Below are 11831 nucleotides of genomic sequence, written 5' to 3' on the forward strand. Positions count from 1 at the left end.
GTGACCCTGGGCAAGTCACTTAACCCCCATTGCCTAAATCTTACTCTTCATCTGCTTTGGAACCAAGGCCTACTATTGAGTCTAAGACAGAAGGTAAGGATTTTTTAAAAAAGAAAAAAGAAAAAGAAAGATTGGCAAAGTGTTAAATACATACTATATATGCATTTAAGTTTATATATAGAAAGTTGTATTTTGAAATCTAAAAATTCGAATGGTACAGATGCCCTACTATAATGTATATTTAGAGTGAATTACCAAATTTTTCCAAGAATTTAATGTGTACCTAAGATTTTCTTGGGTAATAGGTTAGACAATATAGAATTACTATTGTGACTGCAACTATCATTAATTGCTAGCAGAAATGATTAATTTATACTGCCCTGAAACTATAATTTGTGTTTTTTCCTATAGTTTGAGCAAAACTAATTGTTCTCTTAGGGCACTTAAACAAGGCCTATAATACTCCCATTTCAAAGAAGTGTGGCTCAGGGAGCACTGCCTCCCCCAAGGTGCTCTGACTCAGACATATGGAACCAGGACTCATTCTGGCATCCTGACCCCAAACAGGGGAATCATGCTTTTTCATACTCTCTGGCTTAATATTTCTTTACCATGCCCCTCCCTCCAGTTAAACCAGGGCTTTGAAATCCAGTCTTGGGCTTGGCTAATTTAAGCACATGCTTTTATGCCAAAATGCTTGTAATTGTCATTGCCACTGGGGCTAGGAAAGGAGAGAAATCCCCTCTTCTGCTCCCTTTGTTGGAAATATAGAGAAGAACTACCAGAATCCCCAAAGAGGCAGCAATGAAAGAAAGAATGGAACTTTTTCATACCCCTTAAGGCCTACTGTGAAAGGGAAGACTCCTTCACTAAGGTTTGTCCCCCAAGATATACTCAGTGATCCCCTTTGACATGAGCCTGGTCATGGAACCATCCTATATCATTTCAAAGTTCATATCCTTTAGCAACAGTGCAGAGATGTCTGTCAGAAAGGGGACACAGCAAATGTTGGCCTTCTGTAGAGAAGCCCTAATCCAGTGATGGTGAACCTTTTAGAGATGAAGTGCTGGGTCCTGCCCCTACTCCATCCCCCAGACTGAATGCCTTCCCCCCCCCCCACTGTGTAATGTGCCCCTCCCCACCACCAAGAACCAAGGGTCCCCTGCCCCCCCTTACTGCACACAGGGGATGGAGAAAGTTCTCCATTGGGCTGTTGGTTGGAGTAAGGTATGTCCTTAGCCAGTGCAGAGAGGGGGATGGGAGTGGCTTGAGCGCTCTGCTCCCCTCCAGCTCTGCTGCCTTTGAGCCACCCACCTTACCTACTGTGCGCTCCCATTGGGCTGCTGGGCAGAAGGGTAGGTGATGTGAAAAAAAAATCATTAGGCATTGTGGAGAGGGGGAGGTGAGCAGCTACACCCAAGTGTCTCTGCCTTTCTAGTAACTGGGGAGGGGAAGTGGCTATATGCCAAAAGAGAGTGCTCTGCAAGCCACCTTTGGCATCCATGCCATAGGTTTGCCATCACTGCCCTAGTCTAGAAGATCAGGGGATATTCCTGCTCACTTTTCACAGAGTAGATTATACAACAAAAAATATTTATCTTCTATTTCTTAAAATTACATTTTCAAATGAAATGGTTTTTTCCTACTGAAGTTGGGACTATATTTGTTGACCTATTTCTTGATCATGGACCAAAGAACAAATCCAAGCAAAGGAAATGTGAAAGGTCATTAATTGATGAAAAAATAAATTAGGTTTTAGACATTAGGTTTAAATAATGTTTGAATTTCACTGGTGATGCCAGGACAGAATTCTTAACACCATTCCTTGGACTCCCATGTCTATGGGGATCCTATTGACCCTACTTCTTTTATGAACACTAAAGTGCTTTTAATTTTCAATAATTCTGATAATAGTGACAAAAATGTTTCTTCTAACCACTCTTGAGCAAATAATGGCTGCTAATTTTGCAGTTCTTTGTGGAAGCAATACACTTGTGCTAATGCACTGTGAATTTTATATTTTAAAGGAATTTATAAAAGTAATTTGCAAGTTATTTATTATGTCTTTGTAAATATCAGCATTATAGATGAAATTCTCACTAAAGAAATATCTCTTTGGTTTTTAACCCCCATTCTCTCCTAGCATTAAAAATAAAACAAAAAAAAATCCCACAACTGCCTGTTTTTTACTTAGCTAGACCAAGATATGCCCTGTTGACATAATAATAATAATAGCTAACATTTATATAGTGCTTACTATGTATCTAGCATTGCGCTAAGCATTTGTAGTTATTTCATATAATCCTTGTAACACCACTGGAAGGTTGGTGCTATCATAATCCCCATTTTACAGATGAGAAAACTGATGTAAACAGAGGTTAAATGACTTACCCAAGCTCACAATAGTATCTGAGGACAAATTTGAACTCAAGACTTTCTGACTCCAAACCCAGCACTCTACCAACATTACACTGTCAACTTTGTTTTATGGAACCCCCAACTTTGCCCATGGTACCTGGCACACAGTAGGTACTTTATAAATATTTTTCTTCTTTGTTGGAGGGCCTGTTGAAGGAGTCAGTTGACCTCATCTGGGTGAAGTGCTTTAAGGAATTCTGGGAGCCTCTCTTTATGCCAGGCAGGTGGATGAGGTTCATAGATATGGATGAGGACTCCTGGCTTAAAGTAAGGGAAGTCTAAGAATTCTGACACTAGAAACTCTTTTGCCTAGTCATATCTCTGGTAGGCTACTTCTTGTTGTGCAGGTGCTTCAGTCATGTCCTACTACCCAGGACCCTATTTGGGTTCTTTTTGACAAAGATACTGGAGTAGTTTGCTATTTCCTTCTGCAGCTAATTTTATTTCTTTTTAAATTTTTTTCTTTTTTTAAAAATTTAATTAATTAGTCAATTTAGAATATTTTTCCTTGGTTACAAGAATCATGTTCTTTCCCTCTCTTCCCCCACCCCTCCCAGAGCTGACATACAATTCCCCTGGGTTTTACATGTGTCATTGATCAAAGTCCATTTCCATATTATTGATGTTTGCACTAGGATGATCATTTAGAGTCTACATCCCCAATCATATCCCCACCAAGCAGTTGTTTTTCTTCTTTGTTTCTACTCCGGTAGTTCTTTCTCTGGATGTGGGTAGCATTCTTTCTCATAAATCCCTCTGAATTGTCCTGGATCATTGCATTGCTGCTGGTAGAGAAGTCCATTACGTTAGATTGTACCACAATGTATCAGTCTCTGTGTACAATGTTTTCCTGGTTCTGCTCCTTTCGCTCTGCATCACTTCCTGAAGGTTGTTCCAGTTCACATGGAATTCCTCCAGCTTATTATTCCTTTGAGCACAATAGTATTCCATCACCAACATATACCACAATTTGTTCAGCCATTCCCCATTTGAAGGGCATCCCCATATTTTCCAATTTTTCGCCACCACAAAGAGTGCTGCTATGGGGGGCAGCTGGGTGGCTCAGTGGATTGAGAGTCAGGCCCAGAGATGGGAGGTCCTGGGTTCAAATCTGGTCTCAGACACTTCCTTGCTGTGTGACTCTGGGCAAGTCACTTAACCCTCATTGCCTAGCCCTTACCACTCTTCTACCTTAGAACCAATACCCAGTATTGATTCTAAGACAGAAGGTAAGGGTTTTAATTTTTAAAAAAGAGTGCTGCTATGAATATTCTTGTACAAGTCTTTTTCCTTATTATCTCTTTGGGGGTACAAACCCAGCAGTGCTTTGGTTGGATCAAAGGGCAGACAGTCTTTTGGCGCCCTTTAGACATAGTTCCAAATTGCCCTCCAGAATGGTTGGATCAGTTCACAACTCCACCAGCAATGCATTAATGTCTCAATTTTGCCACATCCCCTCCAGCATTCATTACTTTCCTTTTCTGTCATGTTAGCCTCTGCAGCTAATTTTAGAGATGAAGAAAGTAGGCAAAAAGAAGTGACTTGCTTAGGGTCACACAGTTAGTGTGGGGCTGGATTTGTACTCAGGTCTTCCTGATTCCAGTCCTGATAGGCTTAGGGTAAGAAGTTTTCTGGATGTTTGCTGGGGCCATTCTCTAGGGGGTTTTCCTATCTTTGTCTTAATGGCAGGGAGTGTGTGGTGTAAATAAATATTTTAAATGGATTTTTTTAGACATGCAAAAATATTCAAAGCAGTGCTTTTCATAGTAATAAAGAAACGGAAACTTAAGGAAAGTTCTCATAATTTGGAGAATTGCTAAACAATTTATGACATATGAATTAATGAAATACTTCAGTGCCATGAGAAATGATTTAAGAAATAATTCCAGGGAAACCTGGGAAGACTGATGTGAATTGATGCAGAATGTACCAGAAGAACAATTTACACTATAGCTATAACAATATAAAAACAAAAATCTTTGAAGAACTTAAGAACTCTGATTAATAAAACTACAACTATGATTCCAGAGGACCCCCCTCCTGACAGAGACATGATTCAGAACAAGACACACACACGGTAGCCACGACTAATGTGCAGATTTGTTTTGCTTGACTAGTAATATCATGTGGGGCAACTAGGCAGCATTGCAGATAAAGAGTCAGATCTGGATCCAAATGTGACCTCAGAAACTTCCTAGCTATGTGACCCTGGGCAAATCACTTAACCCCAATTGCCTACCCCTTGTTGCCCTTCTGTCTTAGGACTGATACTAGGAGACAAGGTATGGATTTATACTTACTTTTATGTAACCTCATTCTCAAAGCTCATTAGTATGGGACTCTTTCTTCATTGGAGGAGATAAATACCTTGCCTTGTGGGAGGGGTGGGAAAGAATTGACACCCCTTAGTCTAACAATATTTAATGAAACTGAGAGATATAATTGTAGCCTAGTACTCCTCTATCTGAGAAGAACAGAATGGATTCCTGCCCCAACATCCTGCTTCCCCTAATAATGGAAATCATCAGAAATTTGTTTGAAACTGATCTTATCTCCTAGTCTAACAATATTTAAAGGAACAGAGAGATATAATTCTAGCCTAATATTCCTCTATCTGAGAAAAGCAGAGTACATTCCTGCCCCAACATCCTGGTTCCCCTGCTAGCAGGAACTAAAATCTTCCTTGGGGAAGGGTGGGAGGAGAAGAGGCTAGAGATATCCTGCCTCCCTTCAAACCACACAAGGACACCCTAACCTCCAATGCTACATGAAGGGGACAGGCCTCACAACATATGGAATTTTACCACAATTATAATGGCTTTGTTTTTATTTTTATTTTACTGCACTGGGGAGAAGGAGGGAGAAAATCATTAATACTTGGTAACTGAAAAAAGTGAAATAAAAAAGGATCATTTTCAACTACAGTAGTTATTGTCTAAAAGTAGGATTGTCAAATTCAAAGTAACAGATAGTCCAAATTTCTGCAGACTAGACTAAATAATTTACTAGAACATATCTATTATGTTTTGTTATTAATAAGACAATGCCAAGTTTCTCAAATATTCCATTAGCCAAATAATAATCTATATGCTTTATCTATTCCACAGGCTGTAACTTGATGTTCTTGTTCTTAAGCATCTAAAACAATCTCTTTGAACTAAATTGAAAACAAAGGTGGGAAGTTAATTTTACAAAAACCAACACTCAACCTATCACCATTTTCCAGGCTAATGATAAGAGTGCCCCTGCTTGTATTTCACTGGTACTGCAAAGAAGCATCCATTGATGCTCTGAATGTCATTAGAAACTGGCATCATTTAAACCTCTAAAATTCAGGGTTGGGCAGGGGAAAACCTGAAAAATATCAAACAGATATCTTAAGGTTGAGAGTAGTTATTTAAAACCTGATGATTCTCACAAAATGTTCTAAATTCAGTTGGTTTTAAATTAGAAGAATCTTTGTTTTCCTCTTAAATATTTGTATCTATTTATGATTTATTCTTTGGCTTCCAAAAAGGCTCTTCTCCTAACTTGAATTATGGAATTTGAGGTTGAAACTATTATTTTATATAAATATAAATTATTTTAAAATTCCATTATTCATATCAGATTCAATTACATTATTAAAATAATGGAAAGCAGCATCCCTTTGGGTTTCCTCACAACTCATTCTCAAAGGTTGGGTTCCTTAAAGGACAATTACTTCTCATTCAAGAAACTGGGTATATGTTTCTAAACTATTGCCCATAATCCCCCCCCCCCCCAATATGTTTGCTTTTCAAAAGTCAAGCAGAGAACTCAGTTACTTAAAGCAAAGGCATTTGTTAGAAAAACACAGCAAAAGTCAGGACATTAATTCATTGCTGGTGGAGTTGTGAATTGATCCAACCATTCTGGAGGGCCATTTGGAACTATGCACAAAGAGTGCTAAAAGACTGCCTGCCCTTTGACCCAGCCATAGCACTGCTGGGTTTGTGCTCCAAAGAGATAATAAGGAAAAATACATGTACAAGAATATTCATAGTTGCACTCTTTGTGGTGGCAAAAAATTGGAAAATGAGGGGCTGCCCTTCAATTGGAGAATGGCTGAACAAATTGTGGTATCTGTTGGTGATGGAATACTATTGTGCTCAAAGGAATAATAAGCTGGAGGAATTCCATGGGAACTAGAACAACCTTCAGGAAGTGATGCAGAGCGAAAGGAGCAGAACCAGGAAAACATTGTACACAGAGACTGAAACACTGTGGTACAATCGAATGTAATGGACTTCTCCATTAGTGGCAATGCAATGTCCCTGAACAAACTGGAGGGATCTATGAGAAAAAAATGATATACACATGCAGAGGAAAACCTGTGGGAGTAAAAACACGGTAGAAAAGCAACTGCTTGACTACAGGGGTCGAGGGGATATGATTGGGGATATAGACTCTAAATGAACATCCTAGTACAAATACCAACAATATGGAAATGGGTTTGGATCAAGGACATGCAATACCCAGTGGAATTGCACGTTGGCTATGGTAAGGGTGGTGGGAGGGGAGGGAGGAAAAGAAAATGATTTCTGTATCCAAGGAATAATGTTTGAAATTGACCAAATAAAATAATGTTTAAAATCTTAAAAAAAAAAAAGAAGTTGGTAACTTTCCTATTGATATCTTCTATAATAATCCCTAGCTAGCCATCGACTTACAGAAGGCAATCCATCTTGGTGTGTGGACAGAACATAAGTAGGTCAAGTGTCCATTAAATCTATTTGTGCATCAACAACAAAAAAAGAAAAACACAGCAAGAATTATAATACAACATTCTCACTCTTCCTAATCCTAATAAGTTTAGAGAGCATTCTGCTCACAAACATGTATCATCAATGGAGGGAGTAAGCAACTATGAAGATCCTGCATGAGTGGTTCCCACTTGATTAACAAATATGGAAAGAAGTAACTTGTTCATCAAAATCTGTAGTCAGTGATATCCTCTTTGAGATGTTCCTGCACTGTTCCTTGCTGTTGAATCAGTGTAATGCACATTGCTTTACTGATTGGCTTATTCTCCACAGTCTGTACTTCTTGGTTAAGCTTAGATTCTTTCAGAAGGAACCAGCACCTTTATTCTGGGTCTCAGGGAAAACCTCCTTGGTTCTGCTTCCATAAATCCCACCATGGTTCTCTACATTCAGAGGCTTTCCATCTTCTGATCTGCTGATTCCCACTCTAGGCACCAAGTTCTTTCTCTTCTTATTTTTTCCATAGCAGAATGGAAGGTAGGAAATCATGCCCTTGAATTACCTTTTCAAGTTATATACAAATTCATGTCCCCTATAGCCACATACTTCTGTCATGAGACATCTTTGACAGTGTAGGGGGATGGGGAGGAGAAAGAAGTCCCCTTTTGATCCTTGTTGTATTTTGCAAGAGACACACAGGACAATCTTGAAGAGATGAAAGGGCCCTCAAGACTTGGATATTTTCTCAATTGACCCCAGGTGGGACCAGCTTGTCTCTATCTAGGCCATAAGAGACAGTGGCTTTCATCTAGTAAGGTCCTATGATCCCAATTTCTTTGGTTTGACTAGAGACTTTCAATGGCCCATATAATCTGTTATTGTAGCTGGTTTATTTTGATCAGGGACTTCCTTCATTTACAAAAATACTTATATTAGCATTAAATCTCTGTCTGGATGATCTCTCAAATCGCTTTAAGTTCTAAAATTCTAAGCAATATATTCAAACCTTCTGTTGTGAAGATTGGATTAACTCTCCCCTGCCCACTTTTAGATTTAATTACCAGTAGCATATACACCCCCAGCAACTTTATCAAAGGGAGGTCTGCAACTCGTGTGCAACTCAGAAATGACTGACTGCCTAGTCCTAAAAAAATTCTAAAACTGCCACTGGTCCATGTAAAGTGGAAGGAAGGCACAGGAAATGATGTAAAGGAGAGTCTTTAAAAGTAGTTGCAACTTCCTGTGACTAGGTCTTTCGTCTTTGAACTTGGCCTTGGAGGAGCTCTGGCTTGGGACCTAAGACTGCTCTTGGAATCTCCCTTTGGACTACCAGGTGGGGGGAGTGAAAAAGCTGACCTTCCTTTCCTGACTTCCAGGGAGATTAACACCAGATAGGCTTCTCTCTCTCTAAGGTCACCTAGTTGATACCTAATTTACCTCTGGGCTCTCCAGATATCCAGAAATCTAGCTAGTTAAGCTAGATTTCTTACTCTAGTTCCTTTTTCATTTCTCCATTTTCATTCTTTCCCTCTATTTTATAAATAAATATTGCTAAAAAGTCATTTGACTTGAGGTATATTAATTTCAGCATCCATATTCTATCTACTAATTATCAGCATTCTCTCACTAATTTTAATCACAAGTGAAGAAAAAATTTCATTTGAATTATTTGTTAATTATAATTCAGAAAGGGAACAGAGGTTGCCTAGGAGCACTGAGGGGGTAAGTGAATTGCCTGGGGTCACACAGCAAATATGCTATGAAATGCTGCCTTTTCTAAGAGTATAAATTACATAAAAGTTGTCCATCTGCATTGGCAGGGATAGTTCCTCATTGGAAGGTTTCCTATACTACTCTCATCACAGGCCTGTGGGGGGGAAAATCCATATTGAAGATTTTTGTTAGTTTTTGCATATGTAAAAGGCTATCTCCCCTCCCCATTGGAATTACTACTGTTAGTATCAATTTTATTCTAATTTTATTTTATTGGTTTATCTTTATGAATATTATATAAGAACATATTGAACTTGAAGTCTAGCAATGGAAATGTAATTTAAAAAAGCCAATTGATTGTTCACATTGGTCCAAGTTAAGGTTAGCTACCATCTCATTTAATACTAATGGAAGTGGACTTCTTGAACCAAAGGGTCAGAAGATTTTAGACAGAGAACTAGACAAGACCTCAAAAGCTATCTCATCCAACCCCTCCTTTTAGGGATGAGGAAATTAAGGCGTAGGGATGGAAAGTAACATCTGAAGTTAAATATAAAGCCATGTCCTCTGACTCCACAATTAGTTTTATTTCCCATCTATCATCCTGCCTCTCACTTACCTTAAATATTTATTTTAAATACTAAGTGATATGACTTCAAAATACTGTGATGCAATTGAATGAAGCAAATCCCTTTGGTACTAAGTGATCATTTGACTATATCTCTCTATGTTTTACTCTGAAAAATTCCAAACCATCAAATTATAATAAGAGGTTTTGGTAACCAATCTTTCTTTTCTAAGCTAATAGTTTTATGTCTGAAAGTAACATAGATTTCATCACACACTATTATTTATCAGTATCAAAAATAAAAGTTAGTGGGGTCACAAAAGGTTGACTCTCTAAGTATAGTTTCCCCAAATCAAAACCAAATCACAATGATCCCACTCAGATATTTAATATTGTTCTTTTTAAAAAAATGTGATCTTCCCAATTACATGAAATAACAAATTTCAACATACATATTCTGAAATTAAAACTTTTAAACTGTCTTCCTCCCTTCACTCTCCCTGATATGGAAAGCAATTTGATCTAGGTTATATATATATATAAGGTCATATCAAACATTAATATTGCTCTTATAAATGCTAGTGTAAAATTAGGTCCCTGGTCCTTAAATTTTATAAAGTTTATCAGCATTACTTGGGTAGATAAAAGAAGAGAGAGAGATAAAAAGATAAAGTAGCCTAATCTAGCTCCCCACATGGGTGCTTCCAGTAGCAACCCCAGCAGCAAGTTCCTTTGAAGGACTCCAGAGACAGAGAACCCCCCCCCCTTTTATCCTCTCTTTTACCTCTAAGTCAAGTTTCAAGTCACATAGCATATGCAGGTTAAGCAGGTGATGCAGGTGAAACACACTCATGTCACCTGTGTGCCCCAGAAAGGGGATGTTATAGGAAAAGTTAAGATGTATAATAGGGGGGAGGGTAAATTTCCCTCTCACATAAACGAGGCTAAATTATGTATGGTACTAGTGCATCCAAAGAATGGTGGAACCCCTCTTTCTTGGTATTCCTGTCCCCATTATCACCAGAAGTACCATCATTATCTTCCTCTGAGTACCACATCTTCCCACCTCCCCCAACATTTCCCTTTGAGCAGAAAGCTAAGATTGGGAAGGAGAGAAGTATTTAAGTAAATATAGAATAAATATATGGGTGAGGAAAGTATAAACAAGGGGAATCACATCACCTTTCCTCCCCAGCTTATTTCTATCCCTTTAAGGGGAGAATGGCAAAAAGTCCCTTGTTTCGGTTCCCTCCTGTGTGGTCCAGTAAACCCATGCTCATATCCTTATCTGCCTCTTCTGACAATAGAGATGTAAGCTGTGTACATTAAAGAATACTAGCAGTGAGAAAGAAGTGTTAATGGCATTTCCTTTTTTTGTAGGTCCCTTATTTGACCATCTCTGGACAAATGTTTCTTCTACCTAATGGAAAATACAAATCTGACTGTTGCTTAGCATAGTGGTACTTTACATCTCTAAAGCTCTGACACATAGTAGGCATCTAATGAATGATTGTTCCCTTTTCCTTCCCTTTCAGAGATTTCAGTATGCCAACGAAAGATTCAGAATTCAGTGAGAAAAGTTAATGTTTACATAGTTTAGTCAGTTTGGTGGCTTTTTATTAAGTCTCAATTCAAGATTAAGTAATAGCTTAAATAAAGATTAATTATATTTTTAAAATACATTTTAATGGGCTCCTTAGTCATAAATGGAAAAATATTCCCAAACTAAAAGATTTCTAAGTGAAACTCCCATTTTATATTTTAGTGCAAAAGTGTGTTTTGCAGTGATTTTCTATTGCTTAGTGATTTTAATACAGGATGGCTTATATTGACTATTTCATGAGGATTCTTGATTAGAGCTTTCCATGGATGATTGAGTAAAAATATAATGGATTCATGTTTCTTAAAATATCTGTTGTTTGGGGTCATGCTAAGTATTTCATATTTACATTTTCCTACTTCTCCTCCTGGCATAAATCAAAATCTCCCTTGGAGAAGGATGGGTGGAGGCAACTCTAGAAATATTTCATGACTCCTCCTGAGGCATATCCAGAGATAGGGTATGTGGATACTAAATATTCACTCAATGCCATTTAGCAACAATTGCTAGATACTGCTAACAGTATTAAGTATTAATGCTTATTTTTCTGTCAATGCCAATTAAATTCATGGTGCTCTGAGTTGCTCTGTCAATCCTGGGCAGAGGCATTTCACCCTCATATGCTTCCTCTTTCCTTATCTAAAAAATGGCTCTAAAACTTGCCCATACTATATCCCAGTATGGTTTTAGAGTTGAGATGAGATCATGTAGAAATATTGTGTACAAAGTCAGGCCTACTGTGGACTTTGGATATCTGTAGAAACTATAACCAAGTCTTAGCCTTCCCCCTAACAGTATCAAATCCTTC

This window comes from Monodelphis domestica, chromosome 7 (genome assembly GCF_027887165.1).
Source record: "Monodelphis domestica isolate mMonDom1 chromosome 7, mMonDom1.pri, whole genome shotgun sequence".
Classification (NCBI taxonomy): Eukaryota; Metazoa; Chordata; class Mammalia; order Didelphimorphia; family Didelphidae; genus Monodelphis; species Monodelphis domestica.